The sequence below is a fragment of the Propithecus coquereli genome, unplaced genomic scaffold (genome assembly GCF_000956105.1).
Source record: "Propithecus coquereli isolate 6110/MARCELLA unplaced genomic scaffold, Pcoq_1.0 Scaffold75, whole genome shotgun sequence".
Lineage (NCBI taxonomy): Eukaryota > Metazoa > Chordata > Mammalia > Primates > Indriidae > Propithecus > Propithecus coquereli.
The window spans coordinates 2,236,259-2,264,153 of record NW_012153618.1 but is presented as its reverse complement, the minus strand read 5'-3'; the positions used below and the strand labels follow the sequence as shown (position 1 = coordinate 2,264,153).

At 45.2% G+C, this 27,895-nt stretch overlaps 4 non-coding genes across 4 annotated transcripts; all 4 read left to right on the top strand.

The window, feature by feature from the left end:
* Positions 1-822: 822 nt before the first annotated feature.
* Positions 823-894, top strand: TRNAC-GCA. Its single transcript has one exon. It is a non-coding gene; the product is annotated as a tRNA-Cys (tRNA).
* A 6,156-nt stretch (positions 895-7,050) lies between these two features.
* On the top strand, positions 7,051-7,122 carry TRNAC-GCA. The gene has a single exon. It is a non-coding gene; the product is annotated as a tRNA-Cys (tRNA).
* Positions 7,123-8,055: 933 nt separating this feature from the next.
* On the top strand, positions 8,056-8,127 carry TRNAC-GCA. Its single transcript has one exon. It is a non-coding gene; the product is annotated as a tRNA-Cys (tRNA).
* Positions 8,128-18,249: 10,122 nt separating this feature from the next.
* TRNAC-GCA lies at positions 18,250-18,321 on the top strand. The gene has a single exon. It is a non-coding gene; the product is annotated as a tRNA-Cys (tRNA).
* Positions 18,322-27,895: the final 9,574 nt, after the last annotated feature.

Sequence of the window (27,895 nt, the reverse complement as noted above, 5' to 3'; positions counted from 1 at the left end):
TGATGAAAAAGTTTTGAAACTAGAGAGAGGTGGTGATTGCCCAACATTGTGAATGCACTAAATGCCACCGAACTGTATACTTTAAAATGGTTGTTTGTTATGTGAATTCCATCAGTTAAAAGAAAAGAGGGAGAGGGTTACTGAATAGATGTCTTTGAGCAGGTGAGAGGAGCGAGGATGAGGCATACAAGTGGGCGGTTGGCCTTGGTGAGGAACACAGACCGTTCACCCATGGTGACCGAGGGGAGGCAGGATGGATGGGCTCAGACCCTGGGAAGTGGGTGGACGTCCTGGGGGAGGCCCGTGGACAGCTTCTCATATTGCCTCTATTTTCTCAGTGAAGTGAGAAGCGAGTTGAGGAAGGGAGAGGAGCTGTTGAGGAGCAAGTTGAGGAAGGGAGAGGAGAGACGAGAAAGCATGAAATAGTCATCTAAGAGAGTGGGAAAGTCACCGGACCAGTGACTGACCAGCAGGCAGCAGGAAGAACCTACTTGAGTTTGCTGGTCATGAGTCTGAAGTGAGAACAGTCAACGCTGTTGTGTTTTGCTCCAGCCACAATGGGCTGGCAAGTGTGGGCGCACAGCAGGTGGAGAGACTGACTAAGCAGGGTTGATTTATTGCCGGGCACGTATAATAAAGGACAGAGACATTGAGGGAGTATGCAAGTAAGTGGTTATCATGATGATGGACGATGGCATCTGAGCTGAACAAAGAAGAACTGAAAAGTATGAGTGGAGAGGGACAATGATGAGGCAGTGCACAGGAGGTGTGGGTGTTGCAACACAGGTGAAATGGTGTTTATTAGACACTTCTAAAAGCCAAGGGGGTATAGCTCAGGGGTAGAGCATTTGACTGCAGATCAAGAGGTCCCTGGTTCAAATCCAGGTGCCCCCTGGAGCTTGCTTTTAGTACCTTGACCCACACCAAATGGCACCTTCAGAATGTCTCATGTCATCTGGCAGATTGAGGAGAAGTTGGTGGGAAGGAAGCAGAGAGTAGGTGGGAAAGAATCTAGTCCTCTCCTGGGCTGGGGCAATGCAAAATCCCAGAACTATTACAGAAGAAGCATGGCTCTAGCCACAATCATGTTATTAAGGTGATGTGTGGACTCAGGCAGGCCTTTTATTACAGTCTTCTTTTTTCTTTTCTTTCTTGGGTGGGCCAAGGCCATCCGGGGATTGTCCTGTACCCCTGTGCTGGGTCATTGCAACAGCCTTTCTAGGATAACTCCAGTGGCCTTCCAAGCTGATGCCTCTGCCACTGAGGACAGGAGAGGCAGCAGGGCCAGGCTGCCAGGGGGAGGAGGTCGGGCCTGGGGGAAGGAGAGGAGAGCAGGACTGGGTGTAGCCTGCAGTGGGGCTGTCCCCACCGGCCAGCCAGGAAGAAACCCAGGTGTTGATGAGGCTGCACCGGGCTTATTAGAAACAGTTACAAGTGAGGGGTGCGGCTGAGGGTACAGCATTTTCCTGCAGGTCAAGTGGTGTCTGGGTCAAATCCATGTACCTCCCACCCCCCCTGCAGTTTTTCGCTTACTGAACAAATAAATGCATTTTCACCTCTGGGTTCCGTGGACTGTGGTCTTCCTGCAAGGGAAGAAGAGAGAACAATCTAGAGCTTTCTCTAACAGCCCCTAGATTCCTGCAGCCCCAGGCTGATGCTCTCCCCCCATTAATTGTATCCTCAGAGCCTGGCAGCTTTCGGTCCCCATGGCCTCTCATCCCCTCGAGGGGCGGGGACTGGACTCCTCTTGAACTGTCACCCCCAGGGGCTGCCTAACATGGGGCCTTGCCTGGAGCAGGCGGTCACTGCCTTGCTCCACCCTGAGCCGCTCTGGCACGGTCTGTGCGGAGTGGAGGAGGGCAGCGAGGACAGCTCCTGAATGGCTTGACTGCCAGGAAATGGCTGTTACACGTGGGGCCTGCGGACCACGTCCAGTCAGGAGGCCCTGCGCCATCCCCTGGGGCCATTTCCCTGCTCGGAGTGCACATGTGGACCCCATCATCCGCTTGGTAAGGGGAGCACCGGAAATGCACCCGAGACGTCTGTTTCCGGTGGGAGCAGCGGAGACCCCCAGTGCCCAGGGGGCTGAGTGAGCTGCGGTGTTTTCTCAGGGAGATGAACAAGGTGAGCTGCTTACTGCTGATGGAGGGAGTTTGGGAGAAAGACTGGCAAGGCACCGGTTTCACTTCCATCCTAATTAGTGCTCAGCCGTTCCTCGTGGCAGAGTCCAGCTGGGGGGTCACTTGTGCTTGGCCAGCATTCTGATTTCAGGTCAATAAAACCACAGCATTACCAATAGCGGCTTCTATTCAGTTCACTCCTGAGGCTGTGTCAGACCTCCGCGTGTGGGTTGACTGCCCTGTTTTATGCCACTGGAAATCTTTGTTTGGGACGCAGGAGACCTCTCTTACCCACGTGTCCCCGTGTTCTCCATTCAAACTCTCTGTACACTCAAAAGCAACAACAGCTAAAACCAAAAATCTGGAACCAACCCTGCTTAATCCCTGGCAGACTTCTCCACCCCACCCCCAACAAGGGTATAATAATAGTCAATAATCATATAATTGTGGCCAGGCACGGTGGTTCACTCCTGTAATCCTAGCACTGCGGGAGGATTGCTTGAGGTCAGGAGTTCAAGACCGGCTTGAGCAAGAGCAAGACCCCATCTCTACCAAAAATAGAAAATTTAGCCGGGCATGATGGTGTACACCTGTAGTCCCAGCTACTCAGGAGGCTGAGGCAGGAGGATCACTTGAGCCCAGGAGTTGGAAGTTGCAGTGAGCTATGGTGACGCCACTGCACTCTACCCAGGGCTACAGAGTGAGTCTCTGTCTGTCTCTGTCTCTCTTTCTCTCTCTCTTTCTATATATATATTATATATATATATGTATATATATATATATATATATATATAATCGTAGCTGCAATCTGCTTACTCCCATAAAATGTTAGCTTAATAGACAAATACCATTATATTTTATGGGTTAGGGGCGCCATCCTCTAACACACAGTTGAAAATCCGCATGTAACTTTTGACTTCCCCTAAACTTAACTACTAATAGCCTACTGTTAACTGGAAGCCTTACTGATAACATAAACATACATGTTTTGCGTGTTCTATGTATTATATGCTGTATTTTCATAATAAAGTAAGCTAGAGAAAAGTAAATGGTATTAAGACAACCGTAAGAAAGAAAGAAAATATATTTACTCTTCATTCAGTGGAAGAGGATCATCGTAAAGGTCTTCATCCTCGTTGTCTTCATGTTGAATAGGCTGGGGAGGAGGAGGGAGAGGCGGCGTTGGCCTTGCTGTCTCAGGTGGCGGAGGTGGAAGAAAATCCTCACATAAGTGGACCTGCACAGTTCAAACTCATGTTGTTCAAGGCCAACTGCAGTTTTATCCATAGACTTTACAGATTCAGGACCAGGCTTCCTGGGTCAAAGTAATGAGAAGTTCAGAACCATCTTTGCTGACTTAAAGCAAGCCCGGACAAAGGGCACTTGGACTTGAAGCAAGGCCTCTTAGTTTGCACTCAGCTATGCACCCTGGACCTGGGCTGGCCACGTCGTGTCTCTGACCTCAAAGCCGAGCCCGGGCTCTTGCTGCCTGTCACTCCTGCCTCACGTGCAGGGTGGCTGCCGTTACTAGCGGGCCTGTCCCCTGGTGGCTAAAGGCCTCCTTGCTCCCCTTCCAGTCCCCTTCTCTGGCCACTTCAGCAGGACTTCCGAAGCCTGAAGTCCTCGGCCCCCTGGAGAGAGGGTGGATGGAGCAGCGAGAACCAGTTCTCCAGATTTCATTTGGGATCCTCTGATACCCAGGGAGCTTGGAAGAATTTGGAATTAAGCTCACCCTCTGAGAATTTGGTAGGTGGGCGGGGCCCTCTGCACAAAGCACTGGCTCCAAGAGATTGTGTCTGTGCTGCTGAAGGAGACCTAGCACGTGCCTACGTTTAATCAAGATGATGGGGAATCTTCCGGCCTAGATAGGACCACCGGGAACTGTGACCTACTGAGCTGACGGTTATGGAAAGCTGTGGTTGGCTAGAAACTTACAAAGGGGGAAGGTATGGTGACTTTGCGTTGCTCCATCCCAGGAGGACGTGAGTGATCCTGGGGTGGGGGCCCTGCTGCGGGTCAGGCGGAGGCCAGAGGCTCTGGCCCTGCTGGGGTGAGTGCTCCAGAGGCTGCACAGCCAGCTCCATCCCCACGTCAGCTCACCACAGGCTCTCCTGCCTGTCGCAATGTGGGAACGGCAGCCCTGATTAGGGAGTGTGAATAGTCCCATCATCGGGGAGACCTAGAGTTACGAAATAATGTTCAGTTTTCGAAATTGTGGCTTTGTGCTGAGTGGGGGAAGAAATCAAACACTGCAGAAAGATGAAGCTTAAATGCAGTGATCATGCTGAGACTTTGCCTGGGGGCCTCCCCTGAGCGGGCAGCCAGTCCCCACCTTGACGACATCACTGCCGGTCACTCGGAATGGAGCATCTCAGCCTCCTTCCCAGGCGGGGGTGTGTGGTGAGAATGAAACAGGAGATACGGGCTTTTCCTGGGGATCCAGAAATGATCAGGCTCTTGGGGCCTACGGGCCTGGGCTGTGGCTCTTGCCATCACTGACAAAGCTTTAGGGCCCGGGCACAGGCCACCCCTTCTCCAACAGGAGGCCACTGATTCCCTCCTGGTCAGGGGTTTGATTGTTCCTCTACAAACACCTGCACTACCTCCCTTGTGGTGTCTGTTCACCAATCACTTCAACAGATCCATATCTTTCTGGCCATTCTTTGCACATCTTTTCAGCTTTCTCTTCTGCTGTCAGCTCCTCTTCCCTTTCTCCGTGTCTGTTATGTTAAGTATCTTGAAAAGACAGAATCGGATGAGTCATTATCTCTGTGTGGGCAGAACTGCAGGTTACTGGTCCACCTGTTTATTGGCTGGGAAGGGAGGAAAACTTCAAAGAAACTAATTAATATCCTGAGACGAATATGAGAAAATATTGCATCTGTGAACAAGAAGAGGATGCTACATAAAAAAGAGTCAGCTATAGAACAAGAAGTAACTCTTAGAAATTAAGAAAAAAGGCTAGAAGAAATAAAAATTAAATAGACAATTTGAAAGATAAAGTTGAACCAGTTTCCCAGAAAACAAAACAAAACAAAAAGACAAAGGAAAAGATACTAAAAGAAGTAAAAGTAATAAAAGTACAGGTTGAAACAAGGATGTATAAAAACCAATTAATACAAGTTCCAGAAAGAGAAAATGATACAGGGACATTATACCAGAAAATGACTCACCCTGAAAGGACACGGGATACGTATCCACTAGAAAAGATCTTCTGCGTACACAGCACAACACATAAAAACATGACCCTCACCAAGTACATCATAGTGTAATCACAGATGAAACACAAGATCTTAAAAGCTTCAAGAGTGAAAGAATCAGGTAGGAATCACAGTGGCATTTGATTTCTCAACGGCAACACCAGACACTAGAAGACATTAGGAAAAATCTTTTACAACATGAAGGACTATGACTTGTAACTGGAGATCTATGCCCGTACAGGCTACTAGTCAAGTGTGTGGGGAGAATTATAGACATTTTCAGGCATGCAAAGTCTCAAAAACATTTACCTCCACTCACTATTTGCAGAAGCAATGGGAGGAGGCACTCTGCCAGAGTGGAGCAAATTAAGAAACACGCAGGATGTGGAATCCGGGAAAGGTGTCCTCCCACATGGGAGAGAGAGGTGGAAAGGATGTCCTGGTGAGGGTGAAGGAAGTCTGGGGGCCTCTGTGCAGCCGGCTTTCCAGGGCAACGAGAGCAGGAAGGTGGAGAGCTACTGGAAAACAAGGAGAGGAAATATTAATTATCTGACAGCTTCCACAGCGTGCGAAATTGTTTTGATAGGCATTTTATGGAGCAATTAAAGGGTGTGAAAAGTCTTAGATATTCAAAGAAAACTAAATGGTTGAAAACATGAGGCTATCGCTAACTCCAGGAAAAACAAAAAGTTCTACCAGACCTCTCAGTTCTACTTAGCACTCTGTAGATCAGCCATGCACACTCATAACTGATGAAAACATGGAAACTAAAGAAAAACAAATAGTAAATATACAGTATTTGACCTCAAAAGCTGAGATACACAGTAAACATATTGGATAACTGAGAAGAAGTCACATGAGTTATAAACCTCATCTACAGAAGTAAGGCAGTCGATGTTGAAATCTGATTAAATTAGACATAGACTAGTATGACATATTTATATTATTAATATTTAAAACCAAAGAGGCAAATAGACTAGAAGAAACAGCCAAAAGGGTGAAGAGTGGCTGCCTCTGGATGGCAGGAGGGAAATACAAAGGATTCAGGTTTTTTAATTACAAGCTTTAAACACAATATTTGACTTTCAAAAGTAATTGTACAAGATACTTTGATAAAAACAAAAATATATATAACATTAAAAATATCCACGTACTATGGATGGAGGTGTAGCTCAGGGTAGAGCTTTCTATTGCAGTGCCAGAGCTCCCTGGCCCAAATCCAGAGGCACCGTGTGTCCTCTCCACACAGAGACAACATAGCACCATGGACCACTCCCTGATCCAAGCCAGGGCCTGGGAAATTCACCAACTTCCTCAACCGTTTAATGCACAGGGTTTAACGTACAGATTCACAGACTGAGTGCTGCCTTCAGATGTAGGTACTGCATGTGTCTTGAAAGAGGTTGGGCAGGATCTCTTCAAATTGCTGTTTTGTATTGTATAACAAGAGGAAATCAGGCATGTGCATTCTAGAAGCTGTTCCAGTAGTAACTGTCATTGCTTCTCCCAGCCGTTGCTGTCACCACAGACTGAAGAAAAGAGGGGAGATATGCAGGCCAGTGAGCAGGAGGTGGGGTTTGAGGAAGAAGCTTTCTGGGGTGATTTTGTGGGGGAATAAGAGGCTGATCTTACCAATGCTCCAGAAATAAGTAGAAACTTCCAATGTGCTATAGGAGTGTTGGGTGTAACAATGAAGGTGAAAGGTGCTTATTAGACACTTACAATAAGCAGGGGGTATAGCTCAGGGGTAGAGCATTTGACTGCAGATCAAGAGGTCCCTGGTTCAAATCCAGGTGCCCCCTGCCACAGTTTTTCTCTTCACAGAAGCTATTGGTCATATTCCAGTTTCTTCTCATCCATTCCAACTGTGATTCTCCCTGGAACTGGAAGCTATAAATCAGCCCTTGCACAACTACAATCTCTTCCCATCTCTTCCAGCACTAGTACTGTGGGTATCCCCCACAGTATCCCCCATATTCATGGTATCTGGCTCCCCGCTTCCCCCTGCATGTATGTAATTTCTCAAACTTACTGGATTCTCAAATAGAAGGTGGGGCTCTTCTGCAGAATTCTTCTGAGTTTTTACAAGGCAGACTTCCCAAAACAGTGAATGGTAACCATGTTATCACCCTCCCCCACTTCCCACTGCAGCAATTTGGCGCCCTGGAGTAGTGGCCAGACCTGGGGAGACACATCGCAGCATCCAGGTTCTTCACACAGTGTGGACATTTCCTCTGGGGAACCGGCTTCTCCCGTGCCAGTGCTCACTTACACACCTGCTTCGACCTCTCAGGTAAAGCCTGGCTTAGCTACTCTAACAAGGGAGACGGGGGTTCTACAGTGCTGTTCCTACAGACCCTGACTCATGGACCTCTGTGACAGCATCTGAATTACAGGCCACTCTGTCTTCACTGAAGGAGGATGGGTGAGGGCCTGCGAACCCAGGCAGGAGTCTGTGCATGCTTCTGGCGACCACTGGCCACCTCTTGGACTAACCCAGAAAGGCCATGGGAAATGGGCTGGAGTTCTGCAGGCAGCTCCTCCCCCTTCCTCCTGCTGATGGCTCCACTCAGGGCAGGCCTGGAAAACTGCTGAGCTAGGGGAAAGTGTCTTCCTACAAGTCAGGTCTGGCACCTTCCAGAAAGTAAGTCCTTGAAGGGAGCTATAATTTAATTATGCAGAGCTGAGTGTTACCATACAGGTGAAAGATATTACCCAGGTAGTATTGTCCCTGTGGGGGTATAGCTCAGGGGTAGAGCATTTGACTGCAGATCAAGAGGTCCCTGGTTCAAATCCAGGTGCCCCCTTACTTATGTCAACGGAAAACACACACCCAGACTCACCCAGATTCAAAGGATAACAAGAAGGGAGAGGGCATGATGAGGCGTGTCTGACCTCCCTTTTTTCATGGCTAGCAATTCAGTTTTAGGGCATCCCCTTGGCCAAGAGGGGGCTCCATTCGGTCAGCTGGGGAGGAGCTTAAGATTTTATTTTAGTTCACACTTACATGGAATTTTGGTAGCTAACTTCATCCACATGCATCTCAGGTGGGCAGGGGGCCACACTGATGTCCCTTCTATGTGTTAGGTAGGCATGAACGTGGGGCCACATTGATGTTCCTTTTATGTATTTGGGGTCTACCTCTTCGATCCCATTATAATCACCCAAATGCTGTAAAGGCTGCCCTGCCTTGGAATCCTCCACCTCATTAGAACAAGGTACACACATCAGGTCTTAGCAACTGCTTGGTGGATAGCCTTTCCAACCTCCCCGTGCCGCGGCTCCATGCTTCCATCCCACGCTCTCCATTAGGGAGAAATGGTGCTTGGTTTGGTCCAGGATCAGCCACTGAGTGATGAGCTGCGTTTCTGAATTCCCAGATTCCTCACTGGCAGGCTAAGGTTTTGGGGTGGGGGGATGTTAGTCCCATGAGGCTGCGCAAACAAGAACAAGCACAGCTTGGAGGTGAAGACTTGAGGGAGACTGAGGAAGTCAGGAGGGTTACGGGCGAGTCAGTCATTTAGTCACTAAACGTCATCTATGGAGGAGGTGTCGAGCAGTTTGCCATGCTTTGGAGTTACAAAGATGACTTGTTCCTTGCAAATACCTAGCAGTGACAGGACAACCTCAAAAGTTCCCTTGGGATGTCTGATTTTTATTCCAAGAGGCAGAGCCTCCTGGATGCTCGCTGGGGTGTGTGAGTTGAGTGACACTTTGCATAAGTTGCTCAATCTCTGTTGTGCCTTGGTGTCTGCATCTGTAAAATGGAGGATAATAATAGTACCACCTGACAGGCTTCTGTATGAGAATTTAAACCACTTAGAACAATGCCTAGGATTCAAACATCTGTTGTTATTCTTAGCTGAAAAAAATCTACCCTCAGGTAAATGAATAGGTGGTGGCTTTTACCATTGAACTATTTGTTTTGGACAGTGTGTACTAAAGGCAATGGTTTTGTAATTATGGGACCAGCTGAAACTGATTAACCTTGTGTAAGTTGTTACAAGTGGTGCAAAGCCAAAATTGCCTGGGCATACGCAATGGAAAGGACTTTAACCTCCTGTTATCACCACCAGTCTGGCGGACTGGCTGCATTGGCATCACCTGCGACTAATTAGAAATGCCATTACAGCTTGAACCTCCACCTCCAGACTGGGGAGACAGAATTGAGTGTTGCCTCCCGTCCCCTTGCCAGTCCATTCGCAATAAAGCTTTTTCTTTTCTCAAAAGCTAGTGCTGTAGTATTGGCCTCTATGCACATCAAGCAGTGAGCCCATTGCTCAGTTACAGTTTCAGTCTTGTCTTATTGGATGTTGAGTTATTCTTTCCAGCAGACATGAAATGCCAGCACCAATGTGCCTAGAGAAGCTCCTAAAACCAGGCCACCAGTGTGGGAAGATGCTTGTCCTCCGTTCCTCATGGCAGAGGTGTTGTGTTTAGGTATAAGCTGATTCCCAACTAGCAAAGGAGTTCACAAGTCTTATAGTACTTGGATTTCTTATCCACTCTCTAAGGAACTGTTTCCACAGTGCCCAATTTATGTAATAAAAACCATGAATCTATGTTGAACTCACACAGTTCGAACCAACAGCCCATTTCTGTTCATGGACTCAAAAGCCGATGGAAGATACAGACTCCCCTTTACAACTTCCATTACACATGAAGAAAACGGAATCGCGATTGGCGGTAGTGTGGTTACGCCTGAATTTTGCCCATTCCCCTTGAGTCACAGTGGTCAAGGAGGCCCAGGTCTGTAGTTTTGATGGAGAAAGCTGAATCTCTCTGCACATTTTGCAGGAAGCAAATCAGAGCCTCTTCCTGGGTGTCTTCCCCACTTACAAAGGGCTGGGGCATCGGGCGCTTCTGCCAGCAAGAACAACTTCTGCAGTGGCTCAAGGGGTGGGGGTGCCTGGTGTGTGACTGGGGACAGAATATTTCACTGTCACTTAGAACTCTCCATAGAGGGCATAGAGTCTGGGGGAAGAGACAGGGTGTGGCTGAGAGACAGGGTGAGGCAGGCTGTGTGGCCCTGCGTCCCGCTCAGGGCCTGGGCCTCGCACAGCTGCAGGCCCAAGGTTCGCTCCTCTGAGCCTCACACAGCACCTGCTCAATATGTAACACATCCGCCATGTTCCCCTTTTTTGGCTTTTTCTCTTTTTTCTGCTCTTTCTCCCATTCCCAAGGCCAAGTCATAAACTGGCTCTTGCAGGTCTTGTAGTGTGTTAGCTTGTGGGAACAAAGGCCCAGGCTCGAACAGATCTGCTGCCTTCCTGGGGAGAGCCGAGGTGCTGTCAGAGGGGACAAGGCCCCTGGAAGTCGGCACAGTGCTGTGGAGGCCTGGGGCTCCTGGCCAGACGAGGGTCGGAGCTGGAGCCTCGCCTTGGTCCAGAAGGCCTGTGGTCTCCATCACTCTTCCTCCCTTACCTGGGGAGAGGATGGTGATGTTTAACAACAGTGTAATGAATAAAATTATGAGTAAGAAGTGGGCATGGAGATTTGAACCAGAGATCTTTCAGAGTGCAGTTTAGCGTGCTAGATCCAAGCTATCATGTACCCTGTCACTCAACAGGTCAATGAAGATGTCTTTCTAATGAATGCTTTTTCAATGTTGAAACCACACCACAACTTTGCCATCCTGAATAGGCAGGGCTGACCGCCCCACTGACAACAGGTCTTTCTTCTGGCTGCATACTCCCCTTCCCACCCCTCCACCCCATGGCTAGGGGAGCCCCACAGCCTCCCCTCCTTCATCTCTCTCTCCGTGGGTGAGAACAAAACCCTGGAAAGCTATTGACCTGCACAGAGCCAGCAATCAACCCTCTTGATTAAACTCCTCAAACAGTCATTGCACTGAGCAAGAGGCCGGGCTTTGGGAGGAAACAGAGATGAGCGAAATCTAGTCATGACACTTCACCCCTTACCCTTTTTAGAAGCGCTCAGGCTAGTGAGGAAGAGTGATTTGCAACATGAAATTATATTAGATGTGAAAGAAAGGAGTGTGGAATGGAGCCGGGCTACCTCCGGGTGCAGACTTAGTGACAGCTCCGCAGAGAAGGTGAGGGCCGGCGGGGTCTTGAAGGGGAGCATGTGGATGGGTGTGGGAAGGACACATCAGACAGACGGCGCACAGAAACAAAGATGTGATGATGTTGCAGTGCCTCCTGGGTCTAAAAGGCATGGACGCATGTGTGTTTGTGTGCACGTGTGTGCACACGTGTGTGTGCTCAGGCCGGCAGGGGTGCATGTGTGCATCTCGAGTAGGGGAGTAGGTTGGGAGTGTATGTGTGTGACGAGTGTGCAGAGCGAGGGTGGAGGGAGTGTGACCGTGGCCTACTGCGTGGAAGTTGACTGAAGAGTCTGTCTGCAAGGCATGTTTCAGAATTTGGACTTTGTCCTGTGAGCAACAGGGAGTCCTGTGTGTTGCAACAAAGTCAGGTCCTTTATTTCAGGAGATCACTTAGGAGACATTACTGAGAGTGGTTTGGAGTTTGCCAAAAGACAAGGACAAGGCACTGGTATTGTTGTTATTTTTTGAGCCCCTACTATGTGCTAGTACCATGCTAGGCAATTTGTCATCAGTTGCCATATTTGTCACAAGAAACTTATCCCTATTTAAGAAGAAGAAACTGAAGCTTATAGGGTTAAAAATTGACTTGCCCAACGACACACACACGGAGTAAGGTAACAAATGTGGAGGAGAAAAAGGACTTCGAGAGAAACTTTCCGGATAAAATATGTAGGAATTGGTGACTGATCAGATGTACAGGATGAGGAAAAACGTGAGAAAGTAGAGTCAGAAAGTGAAAATGTCTTTTTTCCAGAGAGAAAAGTGGGAAACCTAATCTAACTTAGGAGAGAGACTTGAGCATGCTTTTGGCTGGGGGAGGAACAAGACTGAGAAGGAATGAAATCAATTCAGTTACAGGGACAAGAGTACAGATGGAGCGGTTGGCTTTGGAAGGGAGGAGGGGAGTGTTTTTCTCCGAGACAGAGGGAAGGGGCTAAGAATAGCTGAAGAGAGAATGTCTCTGCAGGTCTGCCTGCTTCTATCCTCTTGGTAAGGCAGAGGTAATGCCTCACGTGGGGGCGAGAGGACAGGGCGGGGAGAGCAGGTTGCGGAGGAGCCTGCAATCTCAGCAGAGGGACAGTGCAAAGGAGAGGGCTGTGGTTCTATCGGAGGTCCTCTCTGAAGTCCACCTCTCCTGAGAACATTGCTGGCCCCAGCACACCCATCCTCACCCATTAGGGAACGTGCTACTGACTTACTCTCCAGGTCTCTGTTTTTGTAGGCTCTGTGGATCCTGCCCAAAGAGTCTGGGTTCTCTGAGGAGTAGACAAGGTTGCTGGTTCCCTTGTGTACAGCCCAGTTCTAGCTTCTGTCAGCCACACACGAACCACCCTTTGGGTGGTCCCCTCTGCAGGGGACTCCATTAGCTCAGTGGACACTTGTGGATTTTTAACAGTTACATTCCAGGTTGGGGGTGGGGGAATCTCATCTCTAAACTCTGAGGGTCTCTTCCTATAGTTTCTCAAAGAAGACAATAAAGGAGAAAAAAAGAAACTAGAACTTGCAGGACAAAGAAGATAGAAAATTTAAATTAAAATGTTATCAGTATTAACGCTAAATATAATTTTTTAAATGCCAAAATTAAAAGACAAAGAATGTCACTGGATTTTTTTTTTAAGAAAACAACTAAATCTTGTTCATAAGAGATATATCTAAAACATTAGGAGGCAGAAATGTTAAAAATAAAAGGACAGAAAAAGATACATGTACTTATGGCAACTATATATGATGTAGCTATATTAACACCAGACAAAATAGGCAAAAAGCATTACCAGGGATAAGGGAAGTCTTTTTGTATTGACAAAAAATTCAACCAGGAAGGTATAACAATTCTAAATTTGACACACCTAATAACAGCCTCAAAACATATTAAGCAGAAATGAACAGAACTAAGAAAGAGAAACGGACAAACCTCCCCTGGATCTCTTATGTGAGATATCTTCAAAATCCTCTCTTGTGAATTGATAGAACTAGTACACATAATATCAAAAGGATACAGAAAATTTGAACAACAGGACTCACAAACTTGACCTAACTAACATGCAAAGAATATTGCACTTGGCCGGGCGCGGTGGCTCATGCCTGTAATCCTAGCACTCTGGGAGGCCGAGGCGGGCGGATTGTTTGAGCTCAGGAGTTCGAGACCAGCCTGAGCAAGAGTGAGACCCCGTCTCTACTAAAAATAGAAAGAAATTAATCAGACAACTAAAAATATATAGAAAAAATTAGCCGGGCATGGTGGCGCATGCCTGTAGTCCCAGCTACTCGGGAGGCTGAGGCAGAAGGATCGCTTGAGCCCAGGAGTGTGAGGTCGCTGTGAGCTAGCCTGACGCCACGGCACTCTAGCCGGGTCAACATAGTGAGACTCTGTCTCAAAAAAAAAAAAAAAAAAAAAAAAAGAATCTTGTACTTAACTGAAGAACATGCATTTTTTTTCAAGCACGGGGAACATTGACAAAAATTGACTATATACTGAACCATAAAGTAAGTCTTAACAAATTCCAGCATACTGAAATCACAAAGAGTATGTTTTCTGACCAAAATAAAATTAAGCTACAAATCGATAACATCAAATAACTAGCAAATCCAACAAACATTAGAAAATCCTCATATGTTCAGAAACTAAAAATGACACTTCTAAGTAACCCATGGGGGGGATGTCAAAGAATAAATTATAATATGGATTAGAAAATATTTTGAACAAAACGATGATGAAAATATTAGATATTGACACTTGTCAGTTGCAGCTCCAACAGTAGAAGGCAATTTATAGCCTTAACACATCTACATATTATAAAAAGAAAAGATGAAAATTAACAAACTAAGTATCTATCCCAAAATGGTATAAAAGGAACAGTAAAATAAACCCAATGAAAGAATAAGGAAGAAGATAATAAAGTTTTATTAATGAAATCATAAATTAATGGGATAGAACACAAACAAGAGAGGGTCAATGATACCGAACTTGTTCTTTGAAACAAATAATAAAAATCATAAACCCAGACAAGATGGACAAAGTAAGACAATGCTAACAACCAATACCAGGAAAGAAAAAGGATACATTATTATAGTTTCCAAAAACATGAAAAAGATTATAAGATGATATGATGTACAACTTTATGCCAATAAAATATAATATTTATATGGCCTGGAAAAGTTTCTAGAAAAATACAACTTACTTGAAGAGAGAGAAATCCTTTGTCTGCTTGATAGTCTTGGTTCTCCCCTTACAACAACATAAAATATCACATTCCAAGGAATAAATCTAATCAAAGATGCGCAAAATCCTTGTGCAGTTATAAAACATTGTTGAGAGAAATTGGAGAAGATTTAAAACAATGAGAAGATATACCATTTGTGGATTGGAAACCTCAATATTATTACATAAAGATGTCAATTCTCCCTACTCTATCTAGAACTTCAATGCAATCATGATCAAAATACCAAAACAGTGTATGTGTGTGTAATTTGATAAGCCATTTTTAAAATATATATGGAAATGCAGAAGTCAAAATAACTAAGACAGTCTTGAAGACAAAGGAGAGTTTGACAACTCTACCAGTTATCAAAATGTATTCTAAAGTGCAGTAAGTAAGATAGTGTGGCATTAGGGCAAGGACAGGCAAATAATAGAAAGAGACCCACGCATAAATAGATGATGGATGACAACATGGCACAGCCAAGCAGTGAAGGAAGGCTGAGTTGTCCATTAAAATGATGCTGGGCTAATGGGGTATCCACACAGAAAAAAACCAAATGGACTCTGTCTCACCCCATACACAAAAATTAGTTCCAGTGTGACTATGAAACTAAAAGTGACAGGCAAAAACAATAAAGTTTTGGAAGATAATATATGAAAACGTAGGAAAAGATCCCTTAAATTGGACACAAAAAGCACATATTATCACAAAGACAAAGATTGATCAAGGTGACCATATTAAAATTAAGAACTCTTAATCATTAATAGACACCATTAAGAGCTTAAAAAGGCAAACCGCAGAGCAGGAAATGATACCTACTGCACATAAATGATGAAAAGTTCATATTCAAAATATACAAAGAACTGCACAAAATAATAAAAAAATACAGACAACTCAATAGAAAAATGAACAAGAGACTTAAGCAGGTACTTCATGGAAGTGGACATCCAAGTGACCAACAAGCCATGAAAAGATGCTCGAACCTCACTGGGCTTTAGGGAGATGCAAATTAAACCACAATGAGATATCACTATAATTCTCATCAGAATGGTTAAAATTAAAAAGACTGGTGATCCTAAGTGTTGGTGGGCATGTGGAGCCACAGTAACTCTCATGCCCTGTTAGTGGTAGTGTAATTTGGTGTAACCACTTGGGAAAACTGTTTGGGGTTATCGGTTAATGTTGGAAATAGGAACAGTCTATTACTTGGCAATTATATTCCTCGATATAGACCTCAGAGAGTTCATAGGTACATACAAGAATGTTCATCGAGCATTTCTCTTAATAGTCCCAAACCAGAAACAACTCAAATGCCCACTGACAGTTGGATAGATAAATAAGTCACAGTATAGACATATAATGGAATACTAAACAGAAATTTAAAAGAACAAATTACAACTCCGGTGGGCAAACATGGATAAATCTTACAGACATGGGATTGGGTGAAAGAAGACAGATTCAAAGGAATAACTACTATATGATTCCATGTATATAAAATTCAAGAACAAGCAAAACTAATCCATGCTGATAGAAGAGTGGTTATTTTGGGGGGAGCCAGTATAATTGGGAAGGGGTCTGAGGGACCCTCTGAGGTGCCAGAAATTTTCTGTATTTTGATTTGGGTGGTGGTTACGTGTGTGTGCATATGTGATGATTCATTGTATACTTTACTGTATGTAAGTTATGCTTCAATACAAAGCAAATAAAGAAGGAAATGTCAATTTTTCATCTCTCGAATGTCTTACTTGATTCATTTAAAAATATAGTTGGTCATTTTTGATAGTCTTTGTTCCTCAATTCAGTTTCCTCTTCCTTCTTGTGTTTAAGGTCCTCTTTGATTTGTTCTAATACTTTCATACGTGGAGTCTTTGCAGGTTGGGTTTCAGTGTTTTTCGTTTCTGTTGATGCTCATGAATGTTAGCTCATTTCCTTGTGAGTTTTTTGTTTGTTCACCAAATAGTGTATAGAACTCACCATATGCCAGTCCTATTTTAAGTGCTTTACATAGAATAACCCATTCCAGCAACACAACAATCCATCAAGTATATATTAATAATATTATTATCCCCATTTCACAGATTTTGCAGCTGGGTATAGTGAGGGTAAATAATCTGCTCAGGGTCTTCTAGCTGGGGCAGGGCTTGACCCCAGGCTGTCTGGCTTCAGAATCCATGCTGTTGGCATCCAAGCTACACGGCTTTTCCCAGGCTTATAATTTGTCAAAACTCTATCAATGGGCATTCTTTGAAGCTTGTTTCCTGATGCAGTCTAGGGAGGATTTTTATTTGGTCACGAGCCTATGGCACTGCACACCTGACTCCAACTTAAAATAACTGCCTGTAGTATTTCAGACCAAATAAGGAGTGCAAATTCAGGGCCCAAACCAAGGTCAGTCAGTCGACGGCTAGATTCTCAGAATTGGTTTTCTTCTTCCCGTCTTCTAGTCACTCCTTCCTTAAGAGCTTAGTTAGCCCTTCCTATATCCTGTCTTTATGCAAGGCTGTCTCCTTTCTGACTCCTCAGCATGTGTGAGGCCCAAGACTTTGTCCCTGGAAGTGCCTGGTCATCCTTGTGCTACTGACATCTGGGCCACCATAATCCAGACACGTCCCAGGTCTTCTGCCACATCAGCCCTCCCGCCTGGACTCAGGCTGGTGTCTAGTCTCTGCCACTGGGGAGCTCTTTTGTGCCCTTGCAGGCTCATCTGTCCTCTCCATTTTATTTGGCACTCCACCCCATTGCTGAAAAGAGAATTCCAGAAGACTTTAACGTCATTGTAGAAATCGCTGTGGAAGTCAGTGTTTCCGCAGCCTCTCCAGCTGGGAGGGGTGGCTGCTGGCTGCCTTCTGAGAAGGTTGCCAGGGCTCCCGTGGGAAGAAGGCCTGTGGGTAAAGGAAGCAATTTCAACGGGAAGGAAGGGCAGTTTGCAGAAGGGAGAGTTTGCCAGCTCTTGTGACAGCAGTGACCAGGGGCCCTGGCATGGTTGAGGAGGTGGAAAGGTGCTAGGCCAGGTGTTGATCTAAGTGTTTCCTCCAGATGGGACAGGGCTTTGCCTGCCATGAGAAAGCCTCTGGGTCACATGGGACTGTTCTCTGGTAGCATTTTTGGGGACCTTGAATCATGTTAGCTATTGGTCCCTTAATGCTTTTAAGGATGCCTAAATCTACTCAGCCATGTATGTGTGACTATTTCTTGGAGTGGATCCTTCTCCATTATTCTCCATCTATATTAACTGAAGAAGTAGAAGCTGGAAAGGTCTTTTGTCCTACATTGTAATTTTGTAGAAAGTTCCCTGAACCAATTATTGGGCCAGGAGGGCCAGGCCCCGACTCTGTCATCGTGTGTCAGGGAAGACACCTCAGGAGGAGTTTGTTTGTAGGTGCCCACCATATGGGGCATGGGCAATTGACTCTGAAGGCTATTCTAATAGCCAATGCCAATGCAGCAGCCTGGGACTGAGGCAGGGAAGACACAGGCTGCAGGGCTTTTGAGGAGGGGAGCGGAGCCTGTCTCTTGTTATGCACAAGGTTGATGAGTTTTCACTGAAGCTGGCCTGCCAGCTCCCAAAAGCTCCCAACCCACAGTGGCAACTCACAGGTTACAGGTAGTCTGGGTGTGGCTGCACAAGTGAAAGATATTAATTAAGCATTACACTAGGAGAAGGGGGTATAGCTCAGGGGTAGAGCATTTGACTGCAGATCAAGAGGTCCCCAGTTCAAATCTGGGTGCCCCCTACTCACTTCAAGTTTTGACCTTTCAAATAGGGGCCTAAATTTTAACTTCTTCCTCATTAGATGTCAGAGTAAAGATTTCTTTTTCTCTGGAACCAGCAAAAGGTGAGGCTTTAATGTGGTGGTTCTTAATCCCAAATAGAAATTAGTATCACTTAAGGAGTCTATGGAAGTGTCATTTCCCAGGCCTCACCCCAGACCAATTACATCAGAACATCTGGGCTGGGGCCCAGGAATGGCAAAAGCTGCTCAGGGGCTCCTGGTCTGCAGCTGAGGTTGACAACCAGCGTTAGTAGGACTCCCAGGAAGCCTTCTCAGCCCGGGGCTGCCTCACCCCAGCTCTATCTGCCCAGCATCTGCATCCCGGGCCCCTTATTCATCCTTACATTGACAACACTTAAAACGGGCTTTAACTTCTAGGAATAATTGCTCTTTCAACATTTCATAGTTGTCTTAATTTTTCCCCTTCTCAATCCAGGCACTCTCCCCGGGATGGGTGGAAACAGTCTTCTATTATATTTCCAAGCCAAAATACTAGGATGTGTAGTTTCGTGAGTAAGCCCTTATAAGGAAGGCCAAGAGAGTTTGCAGAGGATGAAATATCAACATGCTAAAACATAAGTAAAGTTCTATGTTGTGTTTACATTGCTTAACTATTAAAGGCAATTTTATGTCTTATTTAAGCTTTGAAAGCAAACTTCTGCAGAAGAGATCAATGAATTATATTGACCATCTCAAAACTAAAGAATGTGGTGGCTTTCCTTGGTTTGGAGAACAAGTGGCTTTTTGGATAGAAAATCTCAGAATTCATTAGGATTCAGACATATAGCATATAATTCAGAAGTACAATTCATGATTTTTATTATCCCTTACGCTACTCATGTTTTACGACTTTTCTCAAAACTACCTAAAATACATTTCATGATTCTTCAGATTTAAATAAACAACAGAAGTTTATACTTTAGATAGATTAAAAACAGGTTTTTGTAATACAACTATTACAAATCTTAATCTTTTTATGTTGAATGGTAGGAAAATACAGGAGAGAAATACCCATTTAAGATAGAGCCTGGTCAAGTCTACTCTTACCTGAGGTTTTGTCTAATTTCGTAATTTAGCACACAGCACTTTGTTTTACTCCCCAGTTGTAATATTCTGTATCTTCTGACTTCTCTGGTCAGTATAAGACTCAGATGCCTGAAAATACAGAACTCCTATCTTCAGTGATGTGCTTCATAGTTTCCTTTTCATTAAGTCTGGGTCCTTTTGTTAACAAGAGACTGAAATTTTTTATTTAGTACTTTTTTCCCCTCAGAGAGGTGGCTTTTGTTACCCCAGCTGCATAAACGCTTAGAACTTGGTTGCCTGACCCTTTCCCGGCCCTGTCCTCCCTCGACACCCTCTGATGTTGAACTTGATCTGTTCAGGGACAGCCTCCTTCCTGCATCCTCTACTGTTCCAGCTCCTCAGCCAACCCCACCAGCCCTCCCGCTGCCTAGACAGTTTCCTTCCTCCTGAACCTTTCCCTGCCACTCTCCCTTTTTACACCTCCTTGCACGCCTGATGACCCAACTTTCCCTGAAGCTACCTCTTCCCTTCAAGCCTCCAAACAGAAAGGGTGCCCTCTCCCCTTTCCTAGTCCTTATTCTCCACATTGCTCCTTCTAGACCCCGGCTCCACTGCCATCCCTCAACTCTTTCCCATCCCAAAGACATCTCCACCTCCTTACACCACTCTCTCCTGTCTCCATTGACATCTTCACTGCTGTCTGGGACTCCCCAGACTTGGAAATTTTTAGGACCAAGCTAGTGATCACATTTTCCTCCCCTTCCTCTGCTTTCATTCCCAGAAATGTCAAGATCCACAGCAATGTCCTTCCAATGCTAAGGCCTCATGAGATTTCCATCTTCTTGGCTCTGACAATGTTCACAAATTCAACACCACTGCAGATATAAACAGGCACCTCTTCTATTTCCCCCCATTATCTGTTCTATCCTCCTTCTTGGTTATTAACTGGGCTTGTGGCTTCACAGAAGAAAAACTACATTTCCCAGATTCCCTTGGAGTTAAGAGCAGCCACAGGCCAAAGTCTGGTTAATAAGATGCAGGTGAACATGATGGCTATTCTTACAGGGAGAGGATTCTCTTTCCTCTTCCTCTTTCCTGCTGGCTGGAAGGTAGACACGAGGCTAAAGTGGGTGAACCCATGTTGGACCATGAGGAGACATTTGGAATGAAAGCCAAGCAGGCTAGAACAACCAGAAAGAAGAAATCAAGTTCTAGACCCTAGGGAACACCATGCCAAACCGGGACCCGGACCTCCTAACTATGGACTTTTATGTGGGGGAAAAGGAAACTTCTGGCTTGTTTGCATTTTGCTTTAATCTCTTGTTATTTTGGGTGTTTGGCATTCATAGCCGAGTCTACTCCTAACGCACAGCAGGAACCTGATCATAGCACAGAACTATTTCCTCTCAAGATCTTAGAATCTCAAAAGTCCTTTTGTTCCACAAAAGGGCTGTATATACAAACTGAGCCCCAAACACAGAAGGAGCCAAGGAACCAAAGAATGAGTCGGACAAATCAAGTTTGTTGGGAAAGGGTGATTTATTAGGAAACTCACAGACAGAAGCGTGGCTTTGGGTGGCCACAAGACAGGTAGATCTCTGCACAACAACACCCCCAGACCCAGGGCTTATTCCTTGGGGAAGAAGTGTATGTGCTCTGGTAGGAATGTGCAGGTGTGCAGGTGAACTGAAAGAATGCTACAGGTGTCACAGCCTGTAATTTATGCAACAAGATCAAGGGTTGTTTTGGAGGAAAGGCAAAGCTTAGAGTACATAGGTGTTGCTGTGTAGAGAGTAATACATCAAGTAGACACTCTGGGGGCATTCCCGGACTCAGGATTAGTCAGGAGTCACGTAGCAGATCAGAGTCTACGATAGAGTCACTCTTCTCCCCACACCTTTTCTGACACCCCTTCTAATTTTTAATCTCCTCTCCTCCTCCCTGTTACTGAAACTGTCTATTATCCTCATTTTGACCTTAAGCTCTTTCATCTCTCCCTGCTCCCATGATCCCAGAGCCACCTTGTGGCTCACCCATCTGCCTACCCACGATGGACCCCACAGTTGGCCTCCCAGTCATGGTTCTAGCTCCTGTGAGACCTTGGCCCGTGGTCTGTCTACCTCCCTCCCAGCGTCCTTCTACTTCCATGGATACACGCGCCTTCGGCCTTTCCCACTCCCACTCTGGGGTAGCCACTCTTTGCTGCAGTAACTGACACAGCCAGACAAGTGGTGCCGCCTCTCTGCCAGTCTGGCCTCAACCAGCACCTCTCTGCTGACGAGCAGTGATGCCATTCCTTTCTAACTCTCCCTCTCTCCATTTCCCACACAGCCCACTTCACATTTTGCCCTTCTTCTCGAGTAGTGAGTACCACCTGCCTCCTTTATTCTCTTCAGAAGACCTGAGTCCTACCTGACTGAGAAGGCCAAGGCCGTCTGGCGTGAGGTCCCTGAGCATCCTATGCGGCTCTGTAACTTCACCTCCTCCTTATCTCCTCTAGTCTAAGAGGAAAAGTCTGTCTCCTCTCTAGAGCACATCCTGTGTTCTTGATCCACCCTCTGCTTTCCTTGGGATCTCATTCCATCAATAACATCCTCTCTTTTTCGTTCACACATTTGTGCACACTCATATATTTACTGGCCATCCACCGTATACAAGGAACCTGCAGGCGCAAGTTTGCAGTAATTATGGCAAAGACAGTGTGATATGATAGAAGTCCAGGGCGCCACGGGAGCACACGGCGGGGATCCCCCATCCGGAGGGTCAGGAAGACTCCCAGGAGAACGTCGACGCCCTGTCAACCCCTGCTCTGCCTGCCCCACATCACCAAAACTGCGCGTTTCAAGGGCCATGACGGCCATCTGCCACGGTCAATTCTCGGTCTTTGACTCAAGCTCTCAGCAGCAGCTTTTTCAGCTGACTCTGGACCTGTCATTCCTTTTTTGTTGTTTTCTTTGCATCTCACTGCCACTTTTTCTCAGTCCCTTTTGCTGGTTCCTCTTCGACACCCCAATTTCTAAATATTTGAGGGCCCAGGATTTAGTCCCCAGACCACTTCTATTTTCTGCTCACACTTTCTCAGCGACCTCCTTCTGTCCCGTGGCTTTAGTGGACTGATGATGCTCAGATTTATACCTTTAGGCATTGCCTCCTGCTTTGAGCTCCGGCTTCATTTTTGACATCTCCACTTGGCTATTTAACACATGGCTCCAACTTAATACATCCCAAATTGAACTCCTGACTTCCATCACCCACCCAAATTTCATTTCTGCTCCAATCTCCCCACCTCACAGGATGGCAACTCCACCCTACCAATGGCTCAGGCCAAAAGCCTTGGCATTATCCTTGACTTTTCTCTTTCTCTCATGCTCTCCATTCAAATCATTGGCAAATCCTATGCATGGTATATCCAGAGTCTGACCACTTCTCATTGCTCCTCCATAGTACAGTAGACAAAGCCCCAATCATCTCTCACCTCACCTACATTACCTTCCTGAACTTGTGTCCCTGCTTCTGTCCTTGTTCCCTAGTCCCCTCATGGCAGCCAGAGGGGAAAAACCCTCTTATGTCACCCCTCTGCACGAAATCTTCCAATGGTTCCCATCTCATTCAGAGTGAAAGCTCATGTCCTTACATATATGACCTGTCCCATTGGCAGGTAAAACAGACATGTCTCTTGAGACTAGAGGGGTGGACAGACAGATACACATATTCACGAAAGTTGAAAATCATGAGAAATATTAGAGGGTAAGATGTAGGGGTATTATATGAGTGTATCACTGGGATATCCAAGCTTTCTTGAGGAACTGAGTAGTGTGTGTACCACTGGGACTGATGTGGACAATTCTCTCTTGTGGGTGATGAGGCCAGCCTGCTGGCCTTTTCCAGGCACCTGTTGTCCCTTTTAGCCACAGGGGCTGGTGCTGGAAACCCACTCCTTTGCCCAGTTTAAGCTTCTGCACAGTGAGATGAGGCCCCGGCCAGGAGACTCACTGATCACTGTGGTCTCCTCTGGAGCTGCCCCTGTAGTGCCCTGTGCATGCTCCATTCTCTCAACCCCTTCTGAGGCCCCCAAGAGAAGGCAATTCTCAAGATTCTAGATAGATAGGACTTAGATGGTTCTAGACATGTTCTAGAATGCCACACTGGGACACCTGGAATCAGTCTTCACTGCATGCCTAACCCCGAGGAGACATGTTCTTCTTTATAAAGCAGAGTCTGCCGTCACAAAAGAGGTTTGCTGCTCCTCTCTCTCCTCCCTTGCAGAGGGCAATATTCTAGCCTCTGGGAGACAGGGCAGGGAAATTGGAGAAGAAAATTTGTTTGACTTCCTTCCTTGAATCTATCCTCTTATTTCCTCTTACTGGCCTCCGGGGTCTTTGTTACCATGTCTGGTTTTCACAGTCAGTCATGCCTGGAGTTCCAGTGTGCAGCTGTCTGTATGCCGGCACCCTCTCAGCTAGAGGGGACCCCAACTGTTCCACCTCAACCCTTTAATCTTCCTACAGTTAGCACATTACCTGGGGAATTTATGCAATTTTCCTTACTGGAAGCTTCAGAAGGGAATTATGATGCAGGAGGAAGAGGGACCCTGGGCTTGGGTGTCCGTGGGTGCTCCAGCACGTTCCTTGTTGATATTCCCTTCAGCATGAGTAGCAGACCAGCTGGCTGCTTCCACAGGCAGACTCGATAAAGGAAGCCATCTGCCAAGGACAGTCACTGGCTCCTTTTAGGGCCAGTACAGTCAACCCCAGGTTGAGAGGACAGGCGGGCGCCTGGTGCTTGGTGTCAGGTCCATTTCAGGCAGAGGGGCCTTCAGTTCCCTCCTTCTCCACACAGGGACCACCAGAATCATGCAAGAGCTGCACTGGCCACTCTCCTTGTCCTTGAGGAGGGCTCCCTAGGGGCTCCCCCACCTCAATTCAGCCATCTCCCTCTTACAGGGAGGAGGGCTTGTCACCTTCTCTCACCATGTTTATGATTTCATTGCTGAGCAGGGGGCTTATCCCTTCCTTGATTGTCTTGCCCCAAGTATGAATAGAAAAATCTTTCTCTGCCTTTAATAATGTTGTCATCATCATTTTGACTTTATTGCAAGCCTCAGCTGCTTTGGGAGGGCAGCGTTCCTGTGACTCCTACACCCAGTTTTTTTATTATTATTATTTAAATAATTTAGGAAATAGAAGTGTTTTTTGTTCCATATGGGTGAATTGTTTCATGCTGAAGTCAGGGCTTTCAGTGTACCTGTCACCAGAACAGTGTACATTATACCCAATAGGTAGGTTTTTATCCCTCGCTCCCCTCCCACCTCCCCGCTTCTTAGTTTTCAATGTCCACTACACCACTTTATGACTGTGTACATCACTTCTTTAGCTCCCACTTAGAAGTAAGAATATGTGGTATCTTTTTTTCCATTCCTGAGGACACTTCACTTAGGATAATGGTCTCCAGTTCCATCCAAGTTGCTGCCAAGGACATTATGTCATTACTTTTTATGGCTGAGTAGTATTCCATGGTGTGTGTGTGTGTATGTGTGTGTGTGTATGTGTGTGTGTGTATAGCACATTTTCTTTATCCAGTCAATTGATGGGCACTTAGGTTGGTTCCATATCTTTGCAATTCTGAAATCGTGCTGCAATAAACATTTGAGTGTAGGTGTCTTTTCTGTAAGATGATATCTTTTCCTTGGGGTAGAAACCCAGTAGTGGGATTGCTGGATTGAATAGCAAGTCTACTTTTAGTTCTTTAAGGAATCTCCATACTTCTGTCCATAGCAGTTATACTAGTTTACATTCCCACTAACAGTGTATGAGTGTTTCCTTTTTAGTGCATCTGTGCCAACATCTATTGTTTTTTGATTCTTTAAAATAACGGCCATTCTGACAGGGGTCAGGTGGTATATCTCATTGTGGTTTTAATTTGCATTTCCCTGATAATTAGTGATGTTGAGCATTTTTTCACGTTTGTTGGCCATTTGTCTATCTTCTTTTCAAAAAAATCTGTTGATGTCTGTTGCCCAATTTTTGATCGGGTTATTTGTTTTTTCTTGTTGCATTGTTTGAGTTCCTTGTAGATTCTGGATATTAGCCCTTTGTTGAATATATAGGTTGTAAATATTTTCTCCCATTCTGTAGGCTGTCTGTTTGCTCTGTTTATTATTTCCTTTGCTGTGCAGAAACTTTTTAGTTTAATTAAGTTTCATTTATTTATTTTTGTTGTTGCTGTATTTGCTTTTGGGTTCTTACTCATAAATTCTTTGCCTAGGCCAATGTCTAGAAGTGTTTTTCCTACATTTTCTTCTAGGATTTTTATGGTTTCAGGTCTTACATTATATAAATCTTTAATTCACCTTCAGTTAATTTTTTTATATGGTGAGAGAGATCCAGTTTCATTCTCCTACATGTGGCTATTCAGTTTTCCCAGCACCACTTATTGAAATGGGGCATACTTTCCTCAGTGTAGGTTTGTGTCTACTTTGTTGAAAATCAGTTGGTTGTAACTATATGGCTTCATTTCTGGGTTCTCTATTTTGTTCTATTGGTCTATGTCTACCTTTATACGAGTACCATGCTGTTTTGGTTACTATAGCCTTGTAGTATAATTTGAAGTCAGGTAATGTGATGCCTCCAGATTTGTCCTTTTTGCTTAGGATTGCTTTGGCTATTTGGGCTCTTTTTTGGTTCCATATGTAGTTTAGGATTATTCTTTCGAGATCTGTGAAAACTGCTGTTGGTGTTTTGATGGGGATGGTGTTGAATCTGTAAATCACTTTGGACAATATGGACATTTTAATAATGTTGATTCCTCCAATCCATGAGCAGGGGATGTTTTTCCATTTGTTTGTGTCATCTATGATTTCTTTCAGCAGTGTTTTGTAGCTTTCCTTGTAGAGATATTTCACTTCCTTGGTTAATTATTAATATATTCCTAGGTATCTTATTTTCTTTGCAGCTATTATAAATGGTATTGAGCTCTTGATTTGACTCTCAGCTTGACTGTTATTAGCATATAGAGATACTACTGATTTGTGTACATTGATTTTGTAACCTAAGACTTTACTGAATTTATTTATCAATTCTAAGAATCTTTTGGTGGAATCTTTAGAGTTTTCTAGATATAAGATCATACATCAGCAAACAGGGATAGTTTGATCTCCTCTTTCCTGATTTGGATGCCTTTTATTTCTTTCTCTTGCCTGATTGCTTTGGCTAGGACTTCCAGTACTATTTTGAATAGAAGTGGTGACAGTGGACATCCTTGTCTTGTTCCAGTTCTTAGGGGGAATGCTTTCAACTTTTCCCCATTCAATATGATGTTGACTATGAGTTTGTCATATACGCCTTTTATTATTTTGAGATATGTCCCTTCTGTAACTAGTTTGTTGAGGGTTTTTATCATGAAAGGTGTTGGATTTTATCTAATGCTTTTTCTGTATCTATTGATATGATCATATGGTTTCTGTCTTTAATTCTGTTTATGTGGCAAATCACATTTTTTGGTTTGCATATGTTGAATCATCCTTGCATCCCTATGATGAAACTCGCTTGATCATGATGAGTTATCTTTTTGATGTGCTGTTGGATTCAGTTTGCTAGTGTTCTGTTGAGGATTTTTGCATCTATTTTCATGAGGGATATTGGTCTGTAGTTTTGTTTTTTTATTGTGTCCTTTCCTGGTTTTGGGGTTAGGGTGATACTGGCTTTGTAGAATGAATTAGGGAGAATTCTCTCCTTATTGATGTTATGGGACAGTTTCAATAGGATAGGTGCCAGTTCTTTGTACTACACGCAGTTTATATGCCTCCTTGGGTGTGTCCCTATCCCACCACTGACACCAGGTTCTTGCCATCTGAGAGGCCCCTGTAGGGGGGCCTACAGTAGGAAGCTGTAGGAGGTCATGGTGAAGAAGGCAGGTGTGGAAGAGGCTGCTGTGTGACTCACTTCAGTGTGGCTGAGACGTGAGGGGGCTAGGTGTGTCAGGGCCTGGGGTGCTCCTGGCCCACTACAGGGTGCCCTTTGCCCTCAGACCAAACAAGCCCATCATGGTGTCCCAGCTGGGTGGATGGAGGGAGCAACTGGTATCTGAACAAGAGTGACAACATCAGAGGGAGGGACTGGAAACCGGGAAAGATGAAAATTGCTGGATAGGAACATGGCAGGGACATGGATGAAAACAAGCCTGGGAGGGTCTCAGACTTGGAGCTGCTTGGGATCCAAGGTAGGGGGAAGAATCAGGATGACACAGCCACAGAAGGGAGGAGAATATGTATACTGTTTTCTCTTGTTTACTTTTAGCCACCTAGAAGACTCAACACCTGAGGGACTGGAAACCTGTGAACATTTGGTTATTACATGTGTAAATCAGAAAAAAGAAGCCCCCCCTACCCACTTGTTAGTCTCTCTACCTGCTCCCAGGGAGATACCATTAACTACTGGTCTATTACTCAAACTATTAACCACATAAACTATTTGATCTATTTCCATCTATAGGTTATATAAGTATGCATGAT